The sequence below is a fragment of the Alligator mississippiensis genome, chromosome 3, assembly GCF_030867095.1.
Source record: "Alligator mississippiensis isolate rAllMis1 chromosome 3, rAllMis1, whole genome shotgun sequence".
NCBI classification, from domain to species: Eukaryota; Metazoa; Chordata; order Crocodylia; family Alligatoridae; genus Alligator; species Alligator mississippiensis.
The window spans coordinates 271,195,440-271,221,812 of NC_081826.1; the positions used below are offsets into that span (position 1 = coordinate 271,195,440).

Sequence of the window (26,373 nt, forward strand, 5' to 3'; positions counted from 1 at the left end):
AAGAATTCAAGAGTCATTTTGAAAGAAAAAACCCTTATTGGGGAAGGGGAATTTTAAAAACAATTCTGGTAGGTCCTACAAACTTCACTTGTCACTAGCAGCACCAAAATATTCTTTGATTTAGATGTAAGAGCACAACAATTAGGAATAGGAAAGACTTGCTGATGAGGTTTTTCCAGTCTGTTTCTTATGAATGACTGTTTCAAGCAGCTTGTTTTCTAGTGCTTTCTCTAAGCTGGTACACTTTTAAAAATACACCTGGTGGAAGTCTTCACTTCCACATATGACTCACCAGGAATTTTTTTGTGATGTTGAAGTGTAGTGGCACCCTATTTTGCTAGTTTCTAGTCACTGCTCATATGGCAGATGATAGATGCTGTGCTCAGCCAAGCTCTCTATACGTTTATTGGCCCAAGGCAATCACTGCTGTGTGAAAGTCTAATTTTACTAATCTGTGGGTGAGTCCATATGCATTTGATTTGGGAGCAGTTTACTCTCGAGTAAACTACTTGAGAGTAAATACTGCCAGGCAGGCATCTACATATACAGGGAAGTGGGAGAAGATTTGCTTCTTCTCTCAGAAAACTGCTCCCATTTCCTGGGGCCTTACAACAGGCTCCTGCCACAACCTGAGGGAGCTGGAGGCTCCAGCCACAGCTTCCGGCAGCCAGAGGCCATCTTTTAAAAGGTAGCCCTGCTCCCTGCTCCTGGCCAGCCAGTTTTCTGACCAGAACCAGCATGCACCACACAGGGTCAGCACACAGCAGCCCTCTCACTGCAACCTCTGCCTCCTTGCACCATGGCTGTTCCAGCCCGTGTCCCTGGCAGTGATGCCCAGTGCCCCAGGTTCCTACTGGCCACTGTGTTAGCCCTGCTGGTGTGCTGCCCCTGCCTGACTCGCAGCAATCTGGCCTCTGCTGGCTCCCCCACATGCAGCAACCACCTGGATGGCCTCACTGAGATATTCCAGGCTGCTCACTGTCGCACAATAGCCACCTGAACCCCATTCTGTTGGCTAGACCCCACCAGGGGCACCAATAACGTGCTCCTGGATGCCACCCCCAATGCTATCCACACCCTCTTGTACCTCCAGCCCCACCACCTGTGGGCCCACCTGGGATGATGAGCAGTGGCTGGCAGGATTCTGCATGACCCAAGTTACCTTCGTGGACCTCCTGGAGCAGCTCTGCCTACACCTGAAGTGGCAGAACACTGCAGGCACGGGCCCAGGCAGCCACTGGCCAAGCTCCTGTCTCCACTAGGTCCTCAAGGGCCAGCAAGCTGCTGGGTGCTGGCCACAGGCAGTCTGCCTCTCCTGCCCCCTTCCCAGACTGGGCTAGGCCTGGCTCGTAGCAACAATACCAGAGCCACTCCCCCACCTTCTTCTCCTGCAGGCCATCCTGTTTCCTGTGCTCCTGCCAAGCCCTTGGCACCCATGCTTGGGGAGCATGGGGCTCCCAGATGACTGGGATGCAGAGCTGCTAGTGCCCCACCCTCCCTCCAGGGGGCCTCCTCAGGGAAGTGCCCCAGGGCCAGCCCTCCCCCATGCTGGTGCTACACCCTGACTATGCCTCTACTGTGAGTGTCTCAGGTGCAGCACAAGGAGCTGTTTGCATGGACCAAGGGATGCCCAACTCACTACACCCTGCTACTGCTAGCCATGGTGCTCTGGGCACACCTGCTCACCTGGCACAGGACCCTGAGCTTCAATGGTGCACTTCTCTGAAACCTCCACCACTGGCTGGAGGGCTACCTGTGACTGTGTTACATGTCCCTGTCCCCCACAGCTGAGGAGGACATTGCCACCAGCATCAGCATGTTCCTCGGCATATGAGAGGCCCATGCCTGCCTAGCTGTGGGGCACAGGCTGCTCAATAAAGTTTTGCACTACCTCCTGCCTCACTGTGTGCTGTGAGGGGGAACCTGGGGCCAGGGGAGCATGGGTGGGCCAGGCAGGGAGGGGCAGGGGCTGGGGTCAGGACCAGTGGGGGAAGGACCCTCCCCCCAGTACAGGGCCAACCACATGGGTAGGGCTGGCATTTGCTACCTGCATTTGCAGGTAGCAAATTTAATCATGAGTAAAGTAGTTTACTGTGCAGTAAGCATGTGCATATGTAGACATGTATGCTTACTGCACAGTACTGCACTCATATAGACACACCCTGTGTGTATCAGAGCCCACCCTAAACAGGTACTGAAAGGTATAAATAAATGAAAAAAAAAAACCCTTATTCTCATCTCAGTTACAGCCTGTGAGCTCACGGACAGAATTATTCCCAATTTAGATCAATGGAAGTGAGATCACACTCAGGCCCTAGATATTGTGGAAAGTTTTAATGAACAGTTTGATGGTTAGGGTATAAAATCCAGAAATTAATTCTGCTACCCAAGGCCTAAAAGTTTATTAGAAGCTGGTTTTAAAATGGTATTAACACTTCTCATAATGCATGTTGGGGCAAATACTCACTTGAGTAACTCTAATATGAAGAATCTGTTCTGATGGTCCAGCCATGAAGTTTATTGGGACAAGAAAGGTTCCAGAGGGCTTTGAGGAAAGTCTTGCTCCATTAACTGTCTTTCTTCTTGAGGGATGTTCATAGAATCATAGAAGTAGGTTCAGAAGGGACCTTACAGATCTTCAGGTCCAACCCCCTGCCTGGGCAGGAAGAAAAACTGGGCTCAAATGACCCCAGCCAGGTAGGCATCAAGCCTCTTCTTAAAGACCCCCAGGGTAGGAGCCAGCACCACTTCCCTTGCAAGTTGGCTCCAGATCCTAGCCACCCCAACTGTGAAGTAGTTCTTATGTTATGTTGTCATAATTTCAGTTGGTAACAGTGGCCAAGCTCCATCCCTCTTGTTAAAAACTTACATTAGGATTTTTTCTGTGGGAAATGTGGAACTTTCCTTGATTTAAAAATCCTAATCTGGTGTCTTTGTAGCACACTGCAAAAAAGCTTTGGTTTCATACAGTGTCTGGTGAGGAGTGTTCCCTAAATGGAAAAGGATAAATGGTTGACCAGTCAAGCCCCTGTATAATTGATTTTAATGCTAATGAGGTTTCATTTAATTGTAATCGTTGTACAATTAGTTATGTCAGGCTACTTAGACCCTTGAGCATCTGTCTTCCCTATTTTAAATCTAAACAGATAAAATAATGTAAATCCAGAATGATTTTCCAGTATTTATTATGGGAACACATCATCTTCAAAAGTTTTCTTTCTCTCTTTCTTTTTTTTAATGAGGAAAGATTCCTTTCCTTTTTATTAGTAAGAAGTTTCAAGGCAGTAGGATAACTAGGGGTGGGTGAATGGGAAAATAGCTGCAGGTGCCAAATTAAAGGGTGGGGGTGCAAGATTGGCAGTACAAACCACTGCCCAAATTGACACCATTGCCCAGGGTACAAAAATAGCTTGTTTTGCTTCAGTTTCCCAGAAATTCCAATTCAGGAAGGAGGCAGAGGCAAGTAATTCTCCTAGCAGAGGAAATAAAAGTCCAGCCATATGTGCGGTGGGGAGGGTATCCATACCATTGAAGATCAATGGTGATTACTTGGAGGCTTTAATTAGAACAAGGGAATAGCCAGAGGCACTGAAAAGGGACTTTTATCCTCATCTGTGTCACAGGATTAAGTATAGTACTCTCCTCATTGGAGGAACCATCAATGGAGTGGTAAAAGGTGAAGGGATGCACTTTATGGCCATAAGAGTGTCATGGTGAGCAGTGACTATAATGCATAAGCTAATTACCCCCATCTCCTACAAAGGAAAGTTGTGGACTACCACAATAATTAATTACATTATACATGCCATAAATTTAACATGAATGTATGATTATTTGAAATGTATCTTAAATCGATGATGTTGTAGATTGTTTGGAGAAGTAAGAATCAAAATTAAATGTTTATCAAAACATAAATTAAGCCACAAGTGTACACAAATGAGGTCATTGAATATTAAGCTAATTACTATGAAAGAAGAGTTCATACTAAATGTGATATTTGCCAAATGTAGAGAATTTAGTTATGTAATTAGAAGTGACAGAAAATGACTGAACTAATTAAACTAGAGCTCCATAATCAATTTACCTCATTAAAGGTTTTACAGTTCTACATCTGCATCAAAGTTATTTGGTGCTTAGTTTAAATAATAATAAAGGATGAAAAATCAAGGTTAATTGACATTTTAATAATGAATATCTCAATTAAAATATCAACAGAAAAGACTTCCCCTGTCAACATTTACAGCATGCAGTCTACTTACTTATTCTGCAGTTAGGAGAGCAAAATGAAATCAGAATTGATAAATCGCTTCAGTGTGCATGCTGCTTGCACACTGACAGGAGTGAATGATCCACATTTGTTATTAACCTTATATAACCTTAAGGTTCAATAATTATTATTGTGGAAATCTATTCTGTTATAAATTATTTGTTAACAGAGTTGTGCAGTCTTGGACAGATTTATTCAAGCATATAGAGCAAAATTCTCTCATCTTGCATAGTCTAAATAATTATGTCTATGTGAAGAAGTGCAGGTGAAATCTATTCCACAGTCTTCCTAACCAAGGACAAGGACACAGGCATGCAGTGATGCTACTCCATCTTATGAGCTAGAAGAGAGATTCTAGCTTCTTTGTTCCACTTCTGAGGGGACGGTGGGGGCATCATTATCCAGTTAGTATGCACCTAACCTCAGGACCTTTCCTCAGCCTGATGTCAGTGCATCCACATCTTGGCAGTCAAAGCACACTTAAATGACATGAGGTGCCTTCTGCAAAGCTTCTCTACCCTATGTTCTCCCCTTCTGCACAGTTCTAACATTGAGTTGAAGCAGACACTTATAACTGACATGTCAGAAAAACTGATTTTACTCATCTAGCCAAACCATAGCCTCATTCAAATCAGTAGCAAAGCTTCTATTGACTCTTTTAGGACAAGACTTGGCTCTGTTTTCATGTGCCATTCCTGTGTTTAGCATCCCTACTATAAAACTTAACGCAAGTGGAAAAACATGCTTCAAACAAGTAAGAAGATATGAGTTTATCCTAACATTCTCCATGTGCAGCTCCTTAGGAATTTTTCAACAAAATGGCACTCTCCGTTCAACACTGATGTTTTTTCACAGAAATGTCTCTATTTTTGTGAAGCTTTTCTTCAGTAAAGATTGTCTGCCTTAATCCAACATAGCCTTTTTTGGAAGTGAAACTGGGCATGTCTACACAAGATGCTACGTGGCTGTAGCAACGAACTATGGCAATGTAGCTTGTTGCTATGGTGACATAGCATTGGTGGGCATGAACCGTGGCGCCGACGCTACTGAACAGTAGCAATGAGCTACTGTGCAGTAGCTTATTGCTAGTGTGCAGTAAAGTCAGAAGCAACCATGTGCTGCCAGGACTGTGCAGTAATGGTGGCTTTTGCACTTTCATTTTTTTTTTGCTTTAGCTAAACCTTAGTACTTAGTAACTTAGCTAAAGTAAACTTAAACTTAGTACTTAGCTAAAGCAAGTACCAAATGACTAAATGACTAAATGGGGGCACGTGTAGATGCGTCCAGTAGAGCAAAAACCTAGAACAGACAATGATTTAGTGATTAGGGCACTTCCCCAAGTTGCAGCAACTCCAGGTTCATAACCTTGTCCAGAATTAGACTAAAGCAGAGATGTTAACCTAAGCTTTCATGTTGGCCTAACTACTGCTTTGTTGGCTAATCTGTGGTAGCTGTCTCTTTGCCATACTCTGTCACAACAAATGAAAATGTCTTTTTTTGGATCCAATGCAGAAGGTAAATGAATTTATAAACCTTGGAGGATGTGTTTAGTTGATTTATTTACTATTAAATAGAATTTTTTTTCCCAACCAACCCTACCTCTGAGCTCCTTTCTTAGTATAGCCAAACAGTCAAGGATTTAAAGGTAAGTGGGTCCACACCCAAAGAAGTTGTTGCTGGACTTATGCTAATAACAGGTCATCTCCTTTTCCATATGTGGTAAAATAGCATCAGCAGAGAGGAACTTTCCAGAATCAGCTCCAAAATTCTATGATTTTTCACAATCTCTGTTTTGATGGGTACCCAATAATCCCCATTTTTTCTGCTTCTTCTGTCATTCGAGCAATATCATGTCCTACTCCTTATCGGAATTTGACTGTTAAGTTACCAAGACATGCATAGGCAAACCCAATAGTAAAAGCTGGTTTGATATGCAAGTCAAGAAACCAGGAGCAAGACATGTAACATCCTGAAACAAGCATTTTCAAATACCTACAGAACTTTGCCCCAGGTGGACATAGGTAGGGTGTCCTGCTGCGTCTCTTAGTCGATCAGGAGGTGAGGAGGCATGGCCAGTCCGATGCACCCCAGCTGGCTAATCAGCCTGTGCACTGCTTCCTATTACAGTTTTGAACACTAAGAGTGTGGACACACATAACAACTGAACTGCTCCTAAGTGTCACTGTTTGGGAACCAGTTCACAGTTGTGCAAAGTACTATGGCTCTAGGAGGTGGGAGTGAGAACCCAGTCCTGCATTCTTTGCAGTGTGCAAGTGCAGGGAGGGCATGTTTGCACCCATGCTCTGGGAGCCTCAGAAGTGTAGGTAGCTGGATATCTTGCCACTTTTCTGCTTTCCTTTGTTTCCTAAACATGAGGCTGGTAAACTTCAATGACCTGCAAATGATCAAAGTCTGCAGTGTGCTTGCCTAATGTGGGGAAGAGAAGGAGTGCTTGGTCCCATGCTTTTTGGTTCTCAGGATCTGTGGAGGATGGAGGGGGAAAGGGTAATGAGTAGGGTGACCATTCATCCTGGTTGGGAATATGGGACATCCTGTCCCCCCTCCTCCCTCTTCCTTCCCCCCTCTCACTCCCCTTCTCCTCCCTCTTCCCACACTCCTCCCTCCCAAGTCAACAGCACACTGCAGGGAGAGGTGGAGGAAGAGCAGCATGCTGCAACTGGCAGGCAAGGCAGCCATAGTGCCTGCTTTGCTGCCTTCCTGGTGCAGTGCACTGCTTCCCTTCTCTGCCAGACTGCACCCCATGCCCAGGACTGGCCTCTAAAATCCAGGGCTATCCCGAGAAAAATGGGATAGATAGTCACCCTAGTGATGAGGGGCTACAGTCAAGTAGACAGTAAGGACACAGCTGACTTATAAAAATAGCTTTTATTGAACAAGTAGTGCAAGGCAGTTCACTGAAAAAAGTGCCAAGAAAGGGAAAAAATGGGAAAGTAGAGTTCTGGTTGCACACCAGAGTGGCCAGTTGCAGTGGTGTGTGTGGAAGGGAGGAGCAATACAGTGTGAGATGCCTGGAAGACTGACCAGGCCCTTCTCACAAAACACTTCATTATCACACGTAACATTGAACTGGCTCACAATGAACTGGTTCAAAGTAGCAGTTGGTTTTCCAAGTACACTTTTGTACCATTCCAGGTAGATTTAAACCAGTTTAACAGGTGTGTAAGTCTGTCTGCTTCAGGTTTTAATTATTTAAACCATTTTAACTGTTATGTATGTCCCTTATGTGCCTCTGTCTAACAAGCACTTTTCTCCGTTGCCTCTCCCTTCAGTTCTTCCTCTTTTCTTTTTTACTTCCCTCATTTGCCCTCACAGTTCCTTTCTGAATTTCTCTATTTCATCACATTTTCCACATCGGAAAGCCCTCTAAACCTAATTTTTACAACATGCATAACCTAGAATAGGCACAGTTTATCAGTTTTCTTGTTTTCTTCATCCATAGTTTGTCTTTCCCTTTCACTTTCATAGATTCATAGATTCATAGATGTTAGGGTCGGAAGGGACCTCAATAGATCATCGAGTCTGACCCCCTGCATAAGCAGGAAAGAGTGCTGGGTCTAGATGACCCCAGCTAGATGCTTATCTAACCTCCTCTTGAAGACCCCCAGGGTAGGGGAGAGCACCACCTCCCTTGGGAGCCTGTTCCAGACCTTGGCCACTCGAACTGTGAAGAAGTTCTTCCTAATGTCCAATCTAAATCTGCTCTCTGCTAGCTTGTGGCCATTATTTCTTGTAACCCCCGGGGGCGCCTTGGTGAATAAATACTCACCAATTCCCTTCTGTGCCCCCCTGATGAACTTATAGGCAGCCACAAGGTCGCCTCTCAACCTTCTCTTGCGGAGCCTGAAAAGGTCCAGTTTCTCTAGTCTCTCCTCGTAGGGCTTGGTCTGCAGGCCCTTAACCATACGAGTGGCCCTTCTCTGGACTCTCTCCAGGTTATCCGCATCCCTCTTAAATTGCGGTGCCCAGAATTGCACGCAGTACTCCAACTGCGGTCTGACCAGCGCCCGATAGAGGGGAAGTATCACCTCCTTGGACCTATTCGTCATGCATCTGCTGATGCACGATAAAGTGCCATTGGCTTTTTTGATGGCTTCGTCACACTGCCGGCTCATGTTCATCTTGGAGTCCACTAGGACTCCAAAATCCCTTTCCACTTTCGTGCTACCCAGCAGGTCATTCCCTAGGCTGTAGGTGTGCTGGACATTTTTCCTCCCTAGGTGCAGCACTTTGCATTTCTCCTTGTTGAACTGCATTCTGTTGTTTTCTGCCCACTTGTCCAACTTGTCCAGGTCTGCTTGCAACTGTTCCCTGCCCTCCGGCGTGTCAACTTCTTCCCATAGCTTTGTGTCATCTGCAAACTTGGACAGAGTACATTTCACTCCCTTGTCCAAGTCACTGATGAAGACATTAAAGAGTATCGGTCCAAGGACCAAGCCCTGTGGGACCCCACTGCCCACACCCTTCCAGGTCGAAACCGACCCATCCACCATGACTCTCTGGGTGCGAGCCAGCCAATTCGCCATCCACCAGACTGTGTAGTCATCCAAGTCACAGTCTCTTAACTTGTTCACCAGTATGGGGTGGGATACCGTATCGAAGGCCTTCCTGAAGTCTAAGTATACGACATCCACCCCTCCTCCTGTGTCCAGGCGTTTCGTAACCTGGTCATAAAAAGAAACTAGATTGGTCAAGCACGATCTGCCTGCCACAAACCCGTGCTGATTTCCCCTCAGCATAATTTGTCCTGCCGGGCTCTCAGAAATGTGAGCCTTGATAATTTTTTTGATTGTATGTTCTTTGAGGCTGAGGCTGAGTCTCTCTATATGAGTGTACAAACCTGGCACATTTCAGGCATTATCACAATATAAAAATTACAAATGGAGCAGCCCTGACTTCTATAAATATAATGGCTAAATGTCCATTTTAATGGTCACTTTAATCGATATATCCTTCAACTATACACCTTTCTACAGCAGAAAAAGTGAATCAAACTTTTATTAATTTCACTTGTTCCACTCATATTTGGCTTCTGCCAGACCTCAACATCCCCTCCTGTTTTCCTGTAGAGCCTGTATTTGATCAATATATATGTGACTAGAAACAGAGATCTTATCTCTGCTTAATATAGAATACGTAAGATTAGCACCATTCTTGCAAGATGTGAGAAAAGTTCTATTTAGGAACTGAAACAACTGATATAAATATTGTTTTATAAGGCTGTTCTGAAAGATAGTGTCTACAGCCTCATACAACCATGCATGTACTCATGAGGTACAGAAGACCATAAGATGCATAGGTTGTAGTCCATTAGGATATTAACCAATGACATTAAGTATTCGTTGACAGGAAAATCATATATGCCACTGTGTTCCAGAAATCTCCAGTCATTCAACAATGAAGAATGCAGATGTGACCAATACATATTAAACCAATTAAAGTTTAAGGATACTGTAACTGTGCTAGTGAGTGATTTGTAATGGGTGTATTGTCTCACTACTGGAATAGCTGCTGCTGTGAAACATTAAAATTACTCTACATTTATGGTATTTCTTCTAGGTCTTTGTTAAGCAAATTTCCTTCACTGTAGGAGCTGTTATTGCACCTCAAACATGTTTTACCCTGTAAATGGACAACAACAAACAAAAATGTGTTGTTGTTTATAGAATAACCATTTAGGCCCAGATCTTATTCCACGTCTAAGGGTCTATGCTATTTCCCACATACTTCTGAGTGCAATGCTAAGAAGCAGGTTCTGTTCACACACTCCTGATCTACATGCACCACACCTGGAAATTAGGCAGGGAAGTAGCCTTGGGGATACTGCTGCTCTCAAGTACTCCAGAGATAGAGATTTTGAGACTTGCAGCAAGGGGTACCCTAGGATATCTTAACAGCCTCATTTCCAGGTTTGATGTGCGTGGAATAGGGGAAAGTGGGAGGCTCACAGTTCTTGGCAGCACTCTCAGAAATGTCTAAGTGGCACTTACATTTTTAGGCATGCAGTCACTCAGTGTACTGCTGTTCCATTCCTCACAGCAGCCACAAAACCACTAAGACACCTAGACTCCTTGTGCATCTCCATTCTGGCCTGTAAAAATCCATAGACTTGGGCTGTTCCCATGTTCAAAAGGAAGCAGCAGAGCTCCTTATACAATTCATCCTCTAAATCCTGTTACAATCCAATTTTTTCTGGGAAAAACATAAATGCCCAAAAGGTCCCTGATTCTGTATATGGAAAATAATCCATGTGAAGCCACTCCAGCTGTGATCATTTCAGCAGTTCACAGGCCATGGGCCATAACAATGTGAGCCATAGGTCCTCCAGGCTGCCCCCTTACAAACCCTACCACCACCAGCCCACTGTGTGCACAAGTGGACCTTCCTCATGCACTGCCCCATTGCTACACAAGGTGTGTATGTGGGCATCCCCCTCCTTAGCATTGTACTGTGTTTGTGGGCAACTCCTCCCTCCACTCCGCCAGGCAGGCAGGCAGGCAGGCACCTCCCCACCCCAGCTTGCCAGCCAAGTCACTCCATGGGGCAGGCACAAGAAGCAGAAGGAGAAGCTCAGAGTACCTGTTGCAGCCAGAGAGATAGCAGAAGTGGCAGCTTGGTGAGAGCCTGGGAGCCAGCAGTTAACTCCTCATAAGCTGCATGGGGCTTTTGGGTTAATTAAACAGCCCTGATCTGGCAGTTAGGTTACTTGCCCAGAATATGGTAGAGGTGTGTCACGTACACATTTAAGCCAGAGGAAAAGAAATTAATTAATTATTAATTATTTTATATTATCCCTGTAGTAACAACTGAATGTGGATGATGCTGATGTTCCCTACATAAATACTTGAACAGGCTCCAGAGATATATTTTGATACACACCAATGGTACATTTTAAGCTGATTTGTATTTTAAAAATGAATGAAGTGTTAATGGAAGATGACAGAAGAACCACTGCTTATCTCATGGATCTGTGGTCTGAGAGCAGTTATTAAAAGAATATGGCTTAGCAAGATTTCTGATGTTTCTCATGAATGATCTGCAACCCTGAATTTAGAAGGGTCACTCAAATAAGTTAAGGGCTGGAAGGGACTTTGTGAGATCATTGGGTCCTGTGTAACTTGAATGGACATTTTAGTTTGTTCACTAGTAAGCACCTGTAGCAGGCCCAGGGCTCCATCCCTGGAGTCTGATGCCCCATAGCAGTCTGCCTGCCTACCTCATCTCTCTATCACAGCCCCTAAGTAGTCACTGCTGACTACTTTCAGTTCATTGGGTGCTTGAAGTTGTTCTGTAGGGCTACCACCACCGGTAGGAGGAAACACTCCACAGCATGCTTACCAGGGCACCTCTAGTGGCCTCTACTCACCCTTTACTAGTCACCCCATGCCTCTCAGCTGTCATCTTAATGTGCATGTGATGTGACTTGGATTTCCTCTTCCCTGGGCCCTCCCTCCTGCCCCCTTTCAACTGTAGCCTGGGGTTGCCCTTTTCCAGGGCCCTCCCCCACTTCTATCCATAGCCTGTCTATAGCTTGAGATTTGCCTTTCCCTAAGGCTCTCCCCAGCCAGCTTCCTCCCTTCTAGATTTCTTGCCTGCTGTCTGACACCAGTCCTACAACCTCTGTCCCTTCTGAGCGCTGATTCCCTAAGACTCCTTCTCCAGGGTTGCCGGAGATAATTCTGCAGCAAGTTCCAGGATCCTCTTCTCTCTACAGTGTCCTAAGCTCAAATAACCTCTCTATCCTAGGAGCCAAGTTTATTGGAAGACTGGCCTCCATCCCCTACCAGACACATGACCCTAGCTCTCTTAAGTGAGTCCAAGAGTTTCTCATTAACCCAAGGGCCCTACAGCTACTGCTTTAATAGGTGCTTGGAGTTCAGCACCCAGTCTTATTTCTGTGTGCTCCAGGTAAGTGGCTAGCAGCTTGGTATGACTTGGAATGACTCTTAGCTCCCTTCTGCTCCTTGTTTCTTCAAACCTGGTACCAATCCAGCTGCCAGAAATCTTGCAACCACATAACGCCTCTTTCATTCCTTAAAGTAACAGGAACTAGAGGCCCCCTTTTTACAGCACCTCTGAGGAGGTAGCCAACAATGACAGTAACTGCACTTCTATGTTCTGCGATGTGAAAACCTGTTACCGTGAGCTAAAAAGAAGTTAATGGCATATTCCACTATAGGCAGCCATTGTTTTGGTGGGAGAAAAATGGTAGTCTGCCTGGGGACTTTGAGAGAAAATAGAGGATTTTACTATTCTCCTAAACCAGGAGTATTCAACCTCAGGCCCCCAGGCTAAATTCAGCCTGCAGAGCCTTGGAATCTGGCCCACAGGGCTCCTCGCAGGTTGGGGTTAAGCAAGCCATGCTCCCTTCCTCCTGCAGGCCTGTGCCATGCCCTCTCCCCCTGTGTGGCTGGTTTGGCACCACTTCACTTCATGCCTCCTCCTCACCCCCCCCCCCCTCTGCCCCACAGGGCCAAACCATGACGTCTTCCCTTCACCTGGCCAGGTTGGGGCTGGGCCATGCCCTGTTGCTCCCATGGGGATGAATCATGCCCCTCCCCCCAGGTGGCTGGATTTGAGCCAAGCCATGCCCCCTACCCTACGGTGCCAGGTTGGGGCCAGCCCAAGCCTCCTTCTACTGTGCAGTTGGATTGGGGCCAGGCTGCTCCCCTCCCCTGCATGGCTGGATCTGGCCCACAGAGGGATCAGGCATTGCTCCTCTAGCCTGCCACCTGCAAATACTGAGCACTGCTGTTCTAAATCAACATCCCAAACCTTAAAATCTTCCTGGAGATTATCTGAAAGTGGTCCATACCAGTCTTTTTTTATTTGCTTTTTAGGTTTTCTGGCACTTCTGAAAAGTGTCGAAGATTGTTCCCTGATAAGATTGTGCTCCATGGAGTGTGAACATGGAAATGAATACAGAGCAGGTCAAGGGGCAGGAGAAGCTCTCTCTAAAGCAATGATTCTCAACCAGGGTGCCTTGCAATATGTCTACTGCATTTTTTCTGTTTTCTGGTCTTAATCCCAGCTCCTAGTGCAAGGATAACTGCTGTATGGAGATTTTCAGGAATTGAGAATTAGTAGTACTATTTCTCATACTCTGTCACATAATGAAAAGTATTGTGCATACTGTTTCCTTGTGTGCATAAATCACTTCCCAAGTTTTTTCATGAGTCAAGCTGTGTAACATTTTGGTCCAATCACTCTCTTTTCAATAAATAGTATTGGTTTTTAGACAGTGAGAATTTGTTTATTTCTTTGTCATGGTGGGAACTAAACAGAACTGTGTGTTTTGTTTTTTTCCCCCCCAAAAACTTATCCAATTGTTGCATCAAAAGGATGATTAGAATCCTTTGTTTATATTAAATAGGCATAATGAAGAGGAAATGAGACTCATACATGAATGTCTCTGCTTCACTCAGGCTTGAAATGACAATGCAAAGTTGCAGCTAATCTATAAATGATAAAGACAACTAATTGTTTTTCTCCTGCATCTAATGATCTGTTGACAAACATCTATGATAAGGGATTTCAAAATATAAATGCTAGGACTTAGTGTGACTTTTCCTTTATCCAGATTTCAGGAAACCTTGAGGAACAACAAGGAAATGTTATTGTTATTCCCCAACATCACTAGCCCAGGAAAAGTGTTTCTTGTGATAATATTAAGAAAAAGTCATTGTATAGTGCAGAGTGAGATAATACAGCCACTGTTAAACACCAGAAAGTCACTTGTAAAAAAAGTAATGCGATTTCTTATTATTAGCTGCATAAAGATCAAATCCTGTATAACAAAAATAAAATTATATTTGTTTGAACTGTATTTAAGAGGGCCAATATTTGTAATATCTTTAGGGGAAGCAAGCTTAATCCCTCACTCTTGAGAAATAACACAAAATTAAATCCTGGTTTCATACAAGTAACCCTACCTCACATGAGTAATCCCAACCAAATCCCTGATGTATCAGTGTGTCAAGATTATTCAAATAGGTAAGGGTATACAAATTAAACCTTTATGTAAAATCTAACCCATCTATCACTGAAGCCCAAAGGAATCTTTCCACTTAGACCTTCATCACCTAAGCCCACTCAAATCAATAAGAATGTTTCTAGTGAGTTCAATGTCTGGTGATTCAATACCTTCAGTTCTCCTGTAGGGTGTTGAACGCATTCATCTCCATGGCTAGCTTTAAATTCAAGTTTTAAATAAAAATAACTACATACATTTGATCCAAAGTCCAGATCTTCAGCACCTTGACTTCTCCACAGCAGTTCAGGCTCCAGAGTCTATCTTCTGCCCCAAAACATTGCTGCCCCCAGTGCCATGTCAATAGACAGTTTCTTGCCAGCCCCTGGGGTGTGGTGCTCCTCCACTACCCATGCCATCTCAGGAGACACATGGGTGATACACACTCCACAAGGTAGAGAGGACAGAGGGGAGAGCTGGAGCACAGGATGGGAACACTTCAAGCACTGCCCCCTGTGCTTGGACATGCTCCCTGCCATCCAAGCCCACACTCATCTTCCCCTTCCCTCCTAGGAACAAGTGAGGAGGAGTCCTACCTCCCCCACATGCGGTATCCTTGCATTTCTACTTCCCGAAGGTCCCAACAGGCAGCAGCTGGGGGATGGGAGAGGGAGGGGCAGATATCCATTAATTTTATGGAAATATTTTTATAGGCCTTATGGGCAAGGGTGTTTAACCAATTTTGTTGCAGATTGTCCATAAATTTATGTATGGTTGGCACCCCTGATTCCTGTTTACAGGGAAAGTTACTGTAGGTGTCAGGTTTTTTCTTTGATGCAACCTGATTGTTTACAAAGAATTTACAAATTCCCTGAACATGGGAAGTGGAAATCAGCAAGAGATACTATTTTTCCTTATTCCAAATCTATTTCCAATACTACTCTGCCCCCAAATCTCTCCCCATGCTTTTGTTTAGAGGAAGGCTGCTAATGCTTGATCAAGCTGTGGCAGATGCCTTCTTGCTGACATATCCTCTACTTTGCAATCTAGACACGGAATTGTCAACTGAAATCTCTCTGTCCATGGAGTCTTTCATGTGCCTTTGATTTGATAGATGTTTGTGTTTGAGAAGGAGGCTACTATTGTTTCAAAAAGAAACTTAAATAATTCTTATATCTGCCTTAAATGAACAGCACACCCTTGTTTTAATAAGATTTTGTCTGACCTATAACAATAGCAAGAAACATTGAAAAATGCATTGTGGAGTGAGAGAAATTCAATTTGCTTTCTTAATGAGAATCTGTGTTTTCAGGAGCATTTTGGCAAATTCTCTGCTGGCATAATTGACATCAGAGGAGTGTCTCAGCAGAAAATTTTATTTTGTGTGTCATCTTCCAGAAATGTCAATTAATTGCCCCATGATTCAGATTTTGCTCTGGTACTGATTTAAAAAAAAATAATAGCAGAGAGACATAAAGATTGCTAATGTTTTTTTTTCTGCAAGACAGGCTAAAAATGCCTTTTCTTTTGCCCTTATCCCTCTGTGGAATTGTGCACTGTTCATGTACACCACTGAGGAAAAATATGTTAACATAAAGAGGGTTGGTGAATCACAAAGGGGATTTCTTTATGTAGCTTGTTTCCATATGAAAGTAGCAACATTTGTGCATAAATGGCTTGCAGCATTTTTTTATGAATTGGGCCCTAAGTGCTCATGATTGTCCTTGGTATTCAGTTTTCAGTCATTTGGTAGCGTTGAAACAACAGGAGGAAGAAAAGGAAACATTTTGTACCTGTGGTACTCACTTGGACAACACAGTTTTAGTAAAATAGCTACACTCTTTTCCCTTTTTTATATAAATTATGCAGGGACAAAATGTGTGAATTGATGAAAAGGCAAATAATATATTTCTGAAACATTAATAGTCAATGCCATAATCCAGATGGGGGAAAAACTTACACTGATTTTTCTATCTGATTTAAATTCACTTTCCCATCTTTATTAATCTGGCTGCTGCCTGGTGATAACCAAGATTGTGTATGAAAAAAAGAGATGATGTTTTATATCTTCAGGTTAATAGCTCATTTCTTCTTTTTTCTTTCTCTTTCTTTCTTTTTTACTTTCTTTTTTTTAAATACAATACACACTAATCATCCATTTGAGTAAGGAGCTATTTCTGAATTCTGTCTACATAACTCAGAAAATATTTCAACATAAAACAAAAGTGTATTTTTGTGTATTTTGTAGAAACCAACCTACTGAGAAGGAAGACAGGTGTAGAGTTCATTATCTTGCTTCTTTTCATTTCCCAAAAAACACTGGAATCAAACTTGCCCCAAGAAGGTGGAAGTCTTCTTGTTTAGCAAGACCCAAATGAGAGTTAGTTAGGATGTATCCCATTAATCACCAACATTAGAGTTCAAATTAAAAGAAAACAAACCTAGTGGAACCTTCTTTTGTGAACGTTGCTGTAGCATTTTCTCCCATAATGTAAACTATTACAGTAACATCCCTGTTATCCAGCATTTGAGTAACTGGAACACTCTGTTAGACAGTATTTCTGACTGGCTGCCCAGCCGGATGCAGAATGGGGAGAGGAGGGAGCTCAAATGTGGCTGCCGCCCCCACCCAACACCCTGTGCTGCAGCTGCTCCATGTGCGGCTGCCACCACCACCCCGCCCCCTGCTCCACATGCGGCCACCACCGCTCCCCACTCCCCCTGCTCCACGTACAGCCCAAAACTGCCAGCCTCAGGTAACCAGCACTTTTAGATACCCAGGACCCCCCATTCCCCACTCATGCTGGATAACAGGGATTTTACTGTATATCCAATATACATTTATTGAAACTCTCTGAACCTATTTACTGGGTATTTGAGTGTGTGCCTGCCTCCTCTCTCTTCCATTCATCATCTTAATTTTCCTGTTTTCCCTCTTTTGTAACTACTAGAAGCAGGAGAAGGAAGGATTAGGACAGCCCAGTGCCATCTTTATTTCTTGGTTGCTTGATACAAGCTCACAGAGCCATAGAAGTTGATCCCCAATGGGCATGTGTTATTTTAACTTGCACAAACTGATTCCAACATCCCCAGGAAACAGCAGAGGTATGATCCATTCTAGTCTGGCCCCTGAACAGAGAAGGCCAAAAGAGAAAGGAATACACTAGTACACACCTTACTGCCATTTCAAGCCAGTAGCATGACACCTGGGATTTGTTGGAGAGGTAGATCCAAGTTCTGTTTGCAGCTGACACAAGCTTCTGTCGTGAAATATGAAAAAGATGAGGAAGGAGGAGGGAAATCAGGGAACATTAAACCTTATTTTGGGCTATATTCTGTTTCATAACTTAAATTGTAGCTTGCAGTGATGTTGATCACAGTAGATATTTTTTTGCAAATCCACCAATACAAAGATATCTTATTTCTTATTATACAGGTTAAAAAAAAAACATGTTTACAGTAATTACCAGAAGGCATAACCACTAAAATGAGGGCTCAGTCCCAAAATTCTGACTCATATGAAGTATTATTCAGGTTAACAGCTCTGTCTTTTTCCCAATGGAAAGATTAGTCATGATGGAAAGCTGCAGGACAAGAACTGAGAACTAAGTTATATTAAATGCAACTCCTATCTAGGTCCTAGTTTAAATCATGGGCCCAGCTTGCTAATATCATGGCAGGGGCAGCCATTTTTACACCCAGATCTTGCCCCTTGCACTTGACTGAGGGGACAGGTTTGGGGAAAGGCTTAATAGCAGCAGCAGCGGCCTTGCTCCCAAGGCCTCTGACTGCTGCTGAAAAGCGCATCTCCCCCGCCCCTCCCCCTCACTGAAAGAGGGTAAGAGACTTTTTCCTGGACTTAGAAGCGGCTGACTGCCTTCGGCAGAAAGCCCTGGTGCTGGGTAGGGGAGGGGCTGTTTGCTTCTCCGGGTGGGAAAACTGGGGTGCAGGGGGTTGGGGGCACTTGGGGGCTGCCTTGGCAGATGGCCCTGGCACCAGGTAGGGGAGGGGTTGTTTGCTTCTCTTCCCCTCACCCCCAACTCCCATCACCCCAGTTTTTCCTCATGGAGGAGCAAACAGCCCCTCCCTATCTGTCCCCAATCTCTATCCTCCCCCATCCCTTTTCAATCCCTTTTCCCCTCCCTTGGGCTGCTAGGCTTTTGCTGCTGGGTGGGGTATCCCAGCCTGCAGCAGCCATCTTGTTGAAATACCATGATATGGCTGCTTGCTGGGGAATTCCCCACAAATAGCCATATCATGGCATTTCGTTGCAAATCACATTAATTTCATGATTTTCACAAAAAAATGCAAAATTGTGATTTAAATCAGGCCTTACTTACATCACTGATAGAGTCACATTATTTCTAATGGAATAAAAATGTACTTTTTTCACGCACCCTGAATGGTGTATAAAGGACCCTGTGTCTGACTGACCTATAATGCAAACTGTCAGGGATGCAGTTTGATCTGCAGTCTGAATGAGCAGAGCCCTAGAAATGACTTCTCACCTTTATCTACCAGCTCTCCTAAGTAGATGAGCAAAGGAAGGATGCAAAGAGTTTTTCCTCTCTATCCCTTGCTTCCTTATTTCAGGACTCACCTGCAAATACAGCCAGCTACCAGACAACCCATCTTCAGAAGGTACTACATAGATATTGGGACAGGAGCAGGGCAACCAATTTGCCTCTGCATTTGTTATTTGAGCTGTTGTGACAATAGGGCATATAGCCATGGGCATGTTCCCCTTGTGTGTTTGGGAGATGAGGAAAGGTTGGTACCAGTCAAGTTTCCCATAGGATAATATAGCTCTGTACCACCCTGATTGTTGGCTGGGGACTAAATAGCTTTATTTAGCCCTATGCAGTAAATAAATCCAATAATTAGAATGTTCTGAAACTCAATGTAATAAGACGATCATTCTTTGAGATAGTGCACTTTGGAAGAGGAGGAGGAGGTGGAGGAAAGTAAATGACAGATACAAATGCGGATCAATGTGATGATTGTATCAATTTCAGATTCTCTACTAACAATAGGTGTCTGATTGGACACCACTGGCTTTATTGGGAAGTAGATGGGATATAATACACCTTCCAGTGCATTAGTTGTTTCTGCTGATTGGATGAAAAATAAATTTCACATAGAGGACAGTTTGAGTCCCATCAGGCTTACAATTAGATTGAACATCAGCTAAAAGTGTCCTGTTGCTGCTGCACTTCACAGCAGCAAATTAGTAGGATTTTCTTAATGCACTTCCTTACTCTGCACCATTCTTCAAGGGATGGGAATGTTGGTCAAAATATCTTGCTGTTCTAAATCTCAGTAATTCCATTTAAAGAGTAATCACTTTTTCTTAAAAAAGGCAAAGAGCAAGAGCGAATATAAACAAAGCACTAGGGCTAATGAAAATGAACAAATAAGTAGGTTGATAAGATTTTATTTCCCCAAACCTAGTTTTATGCTGAGAGGTGGTGGCATAGAGTATGTAGCAAAAACAACCATAAAATAATATTCACCAATCCCTGAAAGGAGAAAAATACTATTAACACTGTAACAGTTGCTGGATCAGTTCTGTTCTCTTTGATACCTTCACTCCCTGTGCAGAAAGTGCTACCTGAGACATCATACATTTCATTGCAGAACTGCCCAGAGGCCAGATCCAGACTATAAAGCTGCAACTTTGGCCAACGAAGTTCCTAGAGGGGATGGGTATTCAAGGGTGGGATGAGTGGGGGCAGTTCCCAGAGTTGAAATCCAGAGTCTGGAGCCTGTTGGGGATGCATGGTGGCAGCAGGAGCAGGAGTGAGCAACATCTGTGTTAACCGCCAGGCTGCGACTTGCCCCAACACATCCAAATCCATTTGAGAAAGGGGATGATTTGGAGGCCCCCGAGTTACTAAGTTACAGCTCAGTCTTTCATGGTGTTCAGCATTCTTGTCATCAGCAGATCTGGCAAAGGGAAGTGTGGGAGCATCCACCCATGCTGCAGAGGTGGCTTCATTATCTGCTTACTGCACTGTGCACCAGTGTAGGCAGATAGCACTTCAGAAGCCTCTTGGAATTTATTTTAAGTTCACAAAGCACATAAAAACCACCACCCCCTCCCTCCCTCCTCCATGCTCAAAGGTAAGGACCAGGTAGGGTGGGGAAACCCTCCACCAACCCATCATTGCTGCTGCCACCACATCTCTTTATAAGCATAATATTAAGCTAATTGCTCCATTGGATTCAGTTTGAAGTGCAGGGTCTCAAGTGCTTTGTTGAGTCAGGGCCAGGGTGCTCAGTACTCTTGCAGGATCAAAGCCTCAGCCTCCAGTTCAGCAAGGTACATGTGACTGCAAGCATGCGAGTGCTACAAGCCAAGCCAGAGCTTAATTATGCAGTTAATTGGATTGATTTCACATTCTAAACGCACCATATAAACAGGTCATGTAACATTAGGGTGGGAGAGTTAACATTTAGGAGGAATTCAGTATCAATGTAGGTATTTGGACATGCTTTCCGGGTTGTGTGGCCTAGCATATTTACAGATGGCTGCTAGAGACTACTGGGATTCTGAAAACAAACAACTGAAGACTAATCTGATCTAAGCAGCTTTGCAAGGAACATTTCTATCATTTATCAAGCCCTTTTGCTCTGTTAGACTTCACCAAATGACAAGGCTATTTTCAAGCCGTAAACCCCAATGCCCCATGCAGTTATGGCATGCAACCAAAGATGACTGGAGGGGAAAATGAAGTCATAATTAACAACAGCTGCTCACGCCTAATGCTTCCAAACAACATCCCAAGATTTAGATATTTATTTATTTTTTCCCAAACCCAAGATCATTTTAGGCACTAATGATTTATCAGCTTGGTAAACTGAGGAAACCTCAAACCGGTCTCTGGGGTCTTCTTTGTTGCTTATGCTATGAGGTGACCTCCAAGGGAAGTCTGTGATTGATATGGGTTTGATTGCTGTTTGCTTGTTACATTCAGTGCTCAGGATCAAAGTAAAATGACAGTAATTTTCTTAACTCACATATCATTATTAACTTGGTGCAAGGTTTTGTCATCAAAGCACAGGGAAGCATTCTGTCCTTTAGAGGCTACTATTAAAATATAGAATGGAACGATCACATTTTATTGGCTTAGCCTTTCCCTGCACTGCCTATAAAAACAGACACTGCTTTAAAACATCTCACTAATGTTCATTTTCCTAAGGGTGGAGCTGACCTCAAGTAGTTTACAACTTGGCTGTTAGTTAAGACTAATTAACTTTGACTTTGTTGTTAGAATAGTCTAATCTGAGGTTTCATCTTAAATAAGTTGAAGATATAGTATGTTCAATTAAAACAGTAAGCATTTCTATGTTGGCTATATAAGGATTTCTTTTCCTCTGTAGCCTGCATCTTTGTCTTCCTAAAAATGCTTGTGGTTTCACGTACTTTTACAGTTCTTTTTAAACTGCTCCAGAATTCTTCACAAGTGAAAATATTTCTTTGTAGTTGATTGCGTGGTTTATCTATTGGCTTCCAGCATTCTGGGAAATAAGCAACAGCATTAATTAGAAAACAACAAACATATATGAAACAGCTATTTTTCATAAAATGCTACAGTCTAATGTCCTAACAACCCCCTCCCCCAAAAGACAAAAAAACCCCACTGTGCTGAGGACTAAGTAATTAGCCATCACTGATTTTTAATTGTATCATTAATCCTTGCAGTACTTGTTCCATACCACCTCCTTCTAATGTTATCACTTAGTTTTATATCTCTTCAGCTAAGAGGAGTAACCCATACTTTAGTTGTTGGTAACATTATTTTAAAGTAAAATGGAGAAATGGAGAAATGCATGTTTTAATTATGCTAAAATGACAAAAGTGACTGTATCATTACTACTTTTACAAAGAAACAATTTGCATGAGACAATAACTTTTGAGCAAACAAGCATCTTTAACAGTAAAAATAACATAGGTTGGATTTGTATAACAAGCGCGAAAGTGGTCTTAATGTAATGCTCAGCTTTAATACATCAATTAGACCAATACATTAAGCCTTACTTTAACCTAAGCAAAAGTTAAATAATTCAGCTTTGGTGAAATAATGGTAATAAAGTTGAAACTGTTCTTTCTTAACGATTCATTGTATTTACATTTGCATATTTACTACAAGCATAATATGCAAAACAATTTAGAAGCGTATTACATGGCATTAGCATTCTAAATTAATTTTTGTACCCAAAACAAAAAAGGAAACTTAGTTGTCGCATTTTTTCATTAAGTTTACACAGAGAAGAAAGAAGCCCCCCCACCAGAAAAAAGAACACTATAACATTAACATGCCCATGCTTGTAGGAGTTCTATGGAGGTCTAATTGATAGAGGTGTGCTTAGAAACAGGACTGCTTAGTTTTGTCTGGTTCTCTAGTCTTCTTGTGAAATAATGGATGGGTGGATAAAGAAACACACTTCTAAGAAGCATGCATTTCCCATACTAAATAATGCTATCAGACAGAATTTGGCACAGTTTGTTGCAATGGTAGTCATAGCTCTGGAACTAACTAGGATTTAGATTAAATTTTGGAATATATTCTGAAGACAATGGTCAGGCACTAATGAGAAGCACTAATCTGCAACTGGCTTCACTTTAGCTGCTTTGCTGGTATTTGAAATTTAGGGTAGGTATAGACATTCACGGGGTGCATGTACACACCACAACATTTGCCCTTTCAGGCACTGCAACTGCATTTCTGTTTGCGCAAGCAGGATTTCCCAGCATTTTAAAAGTCTTTTTGGTGGGTTAAAGTAAAACTGTTGGGACAAAGTTTAGTTTGGGTCACTGCCAATCACATCATCACTTCTATGGACTTGTTGCATAGAAACACAAAGGCACTCAAAGACTTTTAATTACCCTATTTTTCCATAAAGCGGTGCTGCACTAATTCTGTAGTTCAGGCCTTTGTCCACATCACTGGTAGGTGTTGTAGGGTTTTGGCCCTCTTTGTTGGTGCCTTGTCTCTCAGCGACATCAGGGTGGGATGTGGCTTCGGCGCCATCTAGATGGTCTGGGCAGTGCCCCTTCTTGCCTGCCACATCTTTGATGTTGTTGGGGAGGGAGTTCTCTGTCGGTGACCCAAGGGGGTCTCAGCCCTGGGGGTGTCTTCGTGGGGCTCCAAATCCCATCCTTGCCACATCCTTGGCCTAGGTAGATGCTGCTCCCTGGCGGTCTTCCCTCACTGTCCAGTCTGGAAGGGTCGGGCCTTCCTGGCTGTCAATCTTCGGGGGTCCACCCCCCGTCTCTGGGTCGGCTTCCCCTCTTCTGGGAAAATAAACCTGCTCTGTCTGGGGCCAAACTGTAACTTAAAACAGAAAACAACCGACTCATGCCACTCCCAAGATTCCCTCTCTCAGGGCCCTCGATCCCCTGGGGAGACTCATCTGTTCCCTTTTTCCTTGTAGGCATGAGTACAGGCAACCATCCTGTGTTCAGCCTCTACCAGTTCTTCCGGTGTCACCTCCTTGGGGCCCAGCTGACCTGTGGTCCAGTCATCCTGGTCCTTTCAGCCAGCCTCACCTACTTCCCCGTTCTGGGGTCTCATGATCCCCCGTGTTCTGCCCACTCCAGGGCTGTCTGGGGATGCCTGCAGGCTTGAGAAGCTGCCCCCAGCCATGGTGCCCAAGCCCCTAGTTGGAGCCCTGCTGCTCCCTGGCAGCATCCCTTGTGGCTGTTGTCCCTCTGTGGGGCTCCCTTGCCGCTATCGGCCCCCAAGGCTGCCCTCTGCCTCACTGGTTGGGGTCCTCCAGCAGGTGCCCAGCTCCTTCTTGAGGCACCTGGAGTTGGACCCACCGGCTCCACAGCCAGTGTCTCCCAGCTGACGTTCTGCTCCCGGCTTCCCAGCTTCATCGTCCTGGCTCAGCTGGTTCTTCAGAAGCCATGCCCTCAGCATTTGCTGGTATGCCGGCTTAGGCAGCTGCAGAACCGCTGAGCCCATGTCTGCATCTCCTCCCAGCTGCTGCTCATCTTGGCTCCTAAGGTAAGTGCTGGGACAAATTGGTCCGGGGTCCTGGCCATGATGGGGGGGCTTCTGCCTCCCATCTCACAGTCCGCTGGTTGCCACTTTTGATTGCTGCTATTTATTTATTTATTTATTTTGGCCCCTGCTTGTCCCTCCCTCCCTCCCCCTGCTCCCACAGCTGTGTACAGATGGGCACAGTGCGGGGGGTATTTCATACTATTACCATGTACCGGTCCTTATATAGAAAGAAAAAAATGTAGAAACAAGCCAATAACCCCCAAATCAATGTTGTGGTATACTACCTGATGGGGCTGGATCCAATGATCTTACAAGGTCCCTTCCAGCCCTAATGTCTATGAAATCTATGAAAACCCCCTGGTAGTGGTCATGCCCAAGCTTATACCTCCCCTCCCCACCACCACCAGTCCTGTATATTTTACCTCTCCCCCACCCTGCCCCATGTCCAGCACATTGTTCTAAACTGCAGAGCATAGCCACAGCTGCAAATGGTAAATTTGAAACTAAGGGAGTGTGGCACCTCTTCTTAACACTTTAAAATTTTGGGGTAACTTTCCTATTTCTTATAATTTCCATTGCCATTCCAGAAACATGACAAATAGTGCGGGCAGACACTACATGCCAGGCTCGCCCACCAGGATATGCAGCATCCTGAGTGATATATAGGTAATGTCAGAAATAACCTACCAATTTTGGGGGAAGGTAAAGAAGGTGGTGTTTGGACTGTTGGCCAAAACCCATCCTCCTCTTCTTTCTTCTACTGCAGAAGACTTTCGAGAGAAGAGATTGAAAGGAATGAATAAATTAAAGAAGAAGAACAGGGTAAATAACAGTAGAATAGAAAGAGATAGAATAGAAAATAGAATAGAAATAGATATACATACATTAGTTAGCTAGTGTTTATTTAGTGTAGATATAGTGTATATAAGTAAGTAGATAGTGTATATATAGGGTGCAGGGAAGGAAATTCCACATTCCTTTTTTTCTACTTTTGTATTACTTTACAATTTTATTATTTTATATAATGACTCCTTTTTATGAAAAAAAATCATGTACATGCACCACCATTTTAATTTTGAAATAAAGTTTTTGATATTCATACAGTTTTTTTTTCCGGATGTGGTGTGTTTTCTTTCATAGGTAGATTGGCAATTTGGGGGTGGGTGTGTGGGGGCTGCTCCCCTCCCTGCTCCATCCAGCTCTCCTCTCTGCTCCACTCCGGGCAGTGTGGGGGTTGCCGGGCAGTAGATGGAATAGGGGGCTCAGGGTCCCCTCTGGGTGGGGGTCGGGCAGCTGTTCTGAGCATGGGGATCCCTGGGATCTTAAGGAACCTTAAGAATCTGAGGAATCTTAATCCACCTCTACACAACACCCCCCTCCTCCCCGCCACAACGCTGCTCCAATCTGCCATGCTGCTGCTGGGGTTTATCCTTGTCTGCTGGTTCATGCGAGGACATAAAAGACAGGAGGCAGATCATTCATTCTCTTTAATATAAAAATCCTTTAATATTTTATTTACCCTTTTTTTTCCATTAGTAAACATACGAGTGAGTTACATTTGTAGATATCCAAGCAGAGGAGTATTCACAGTTCAGCAACTTAACAGCTACATTGACCGTGGCCACCAAGCCCGCCCTGCTGTAGGACATTCAGCACACAGGGGACCCCAACACCATTTGGCCAGTGGTACCTCATAGCTTGGGACAGATAACTCTGCAGGGAAGACATCCAATGGAGGGATTTTTTTAAATGAGAAAAAGACATGTAAGTGGAGCACCATTTTAATGTTGAAATACAGTTTACTGTCCTGTCCCACTGTCCTGCACTGAGGTCCAGTTCCCCTGTTCCCACAGCTGCAGGAGGGTCACTGGGCGGGGGGTGGGGGTGGGATTAGGTAGCCAGCAAACATGCACACAGATGCCACCCGGGAAGTGGTGCATACACTGCATGCTTAACAGACATTTCTGAAACATTATATGTACTTATTGCTCTGATTATTAATCAAGCAATTATTTCTAATGATTACTATGAAAGAGGGCAGACCCCCACCCACCAGATGGTGACAATGAACAGGCAGGCAACCTATGGTTGTTCTACATTGACAT

General features: G+C 43.9%; 1 long non-coding RNA gene across 1 annotated transcript in view; it reads left to right on the forward strand.

Moving 5' to 3' along the window:
• Positions 1-13,641, forward strand: part of LOC109285245 (uncharacterized) — a 60,343-nt gene extending 46,702 nt beyond the window's left edge. The window contains exon 6 of the long non-coding RNA XR_002092925.2: positions 13,126-13,641. This is a non-coding gene — a long non-coding RNA (uncharacterized LOC109285245). The remainder of the gene's footprint in view (positions 1-13,125) is intronic.
• Positions 13,642-26,373: the final 12,732 nt, after the last annotated feature.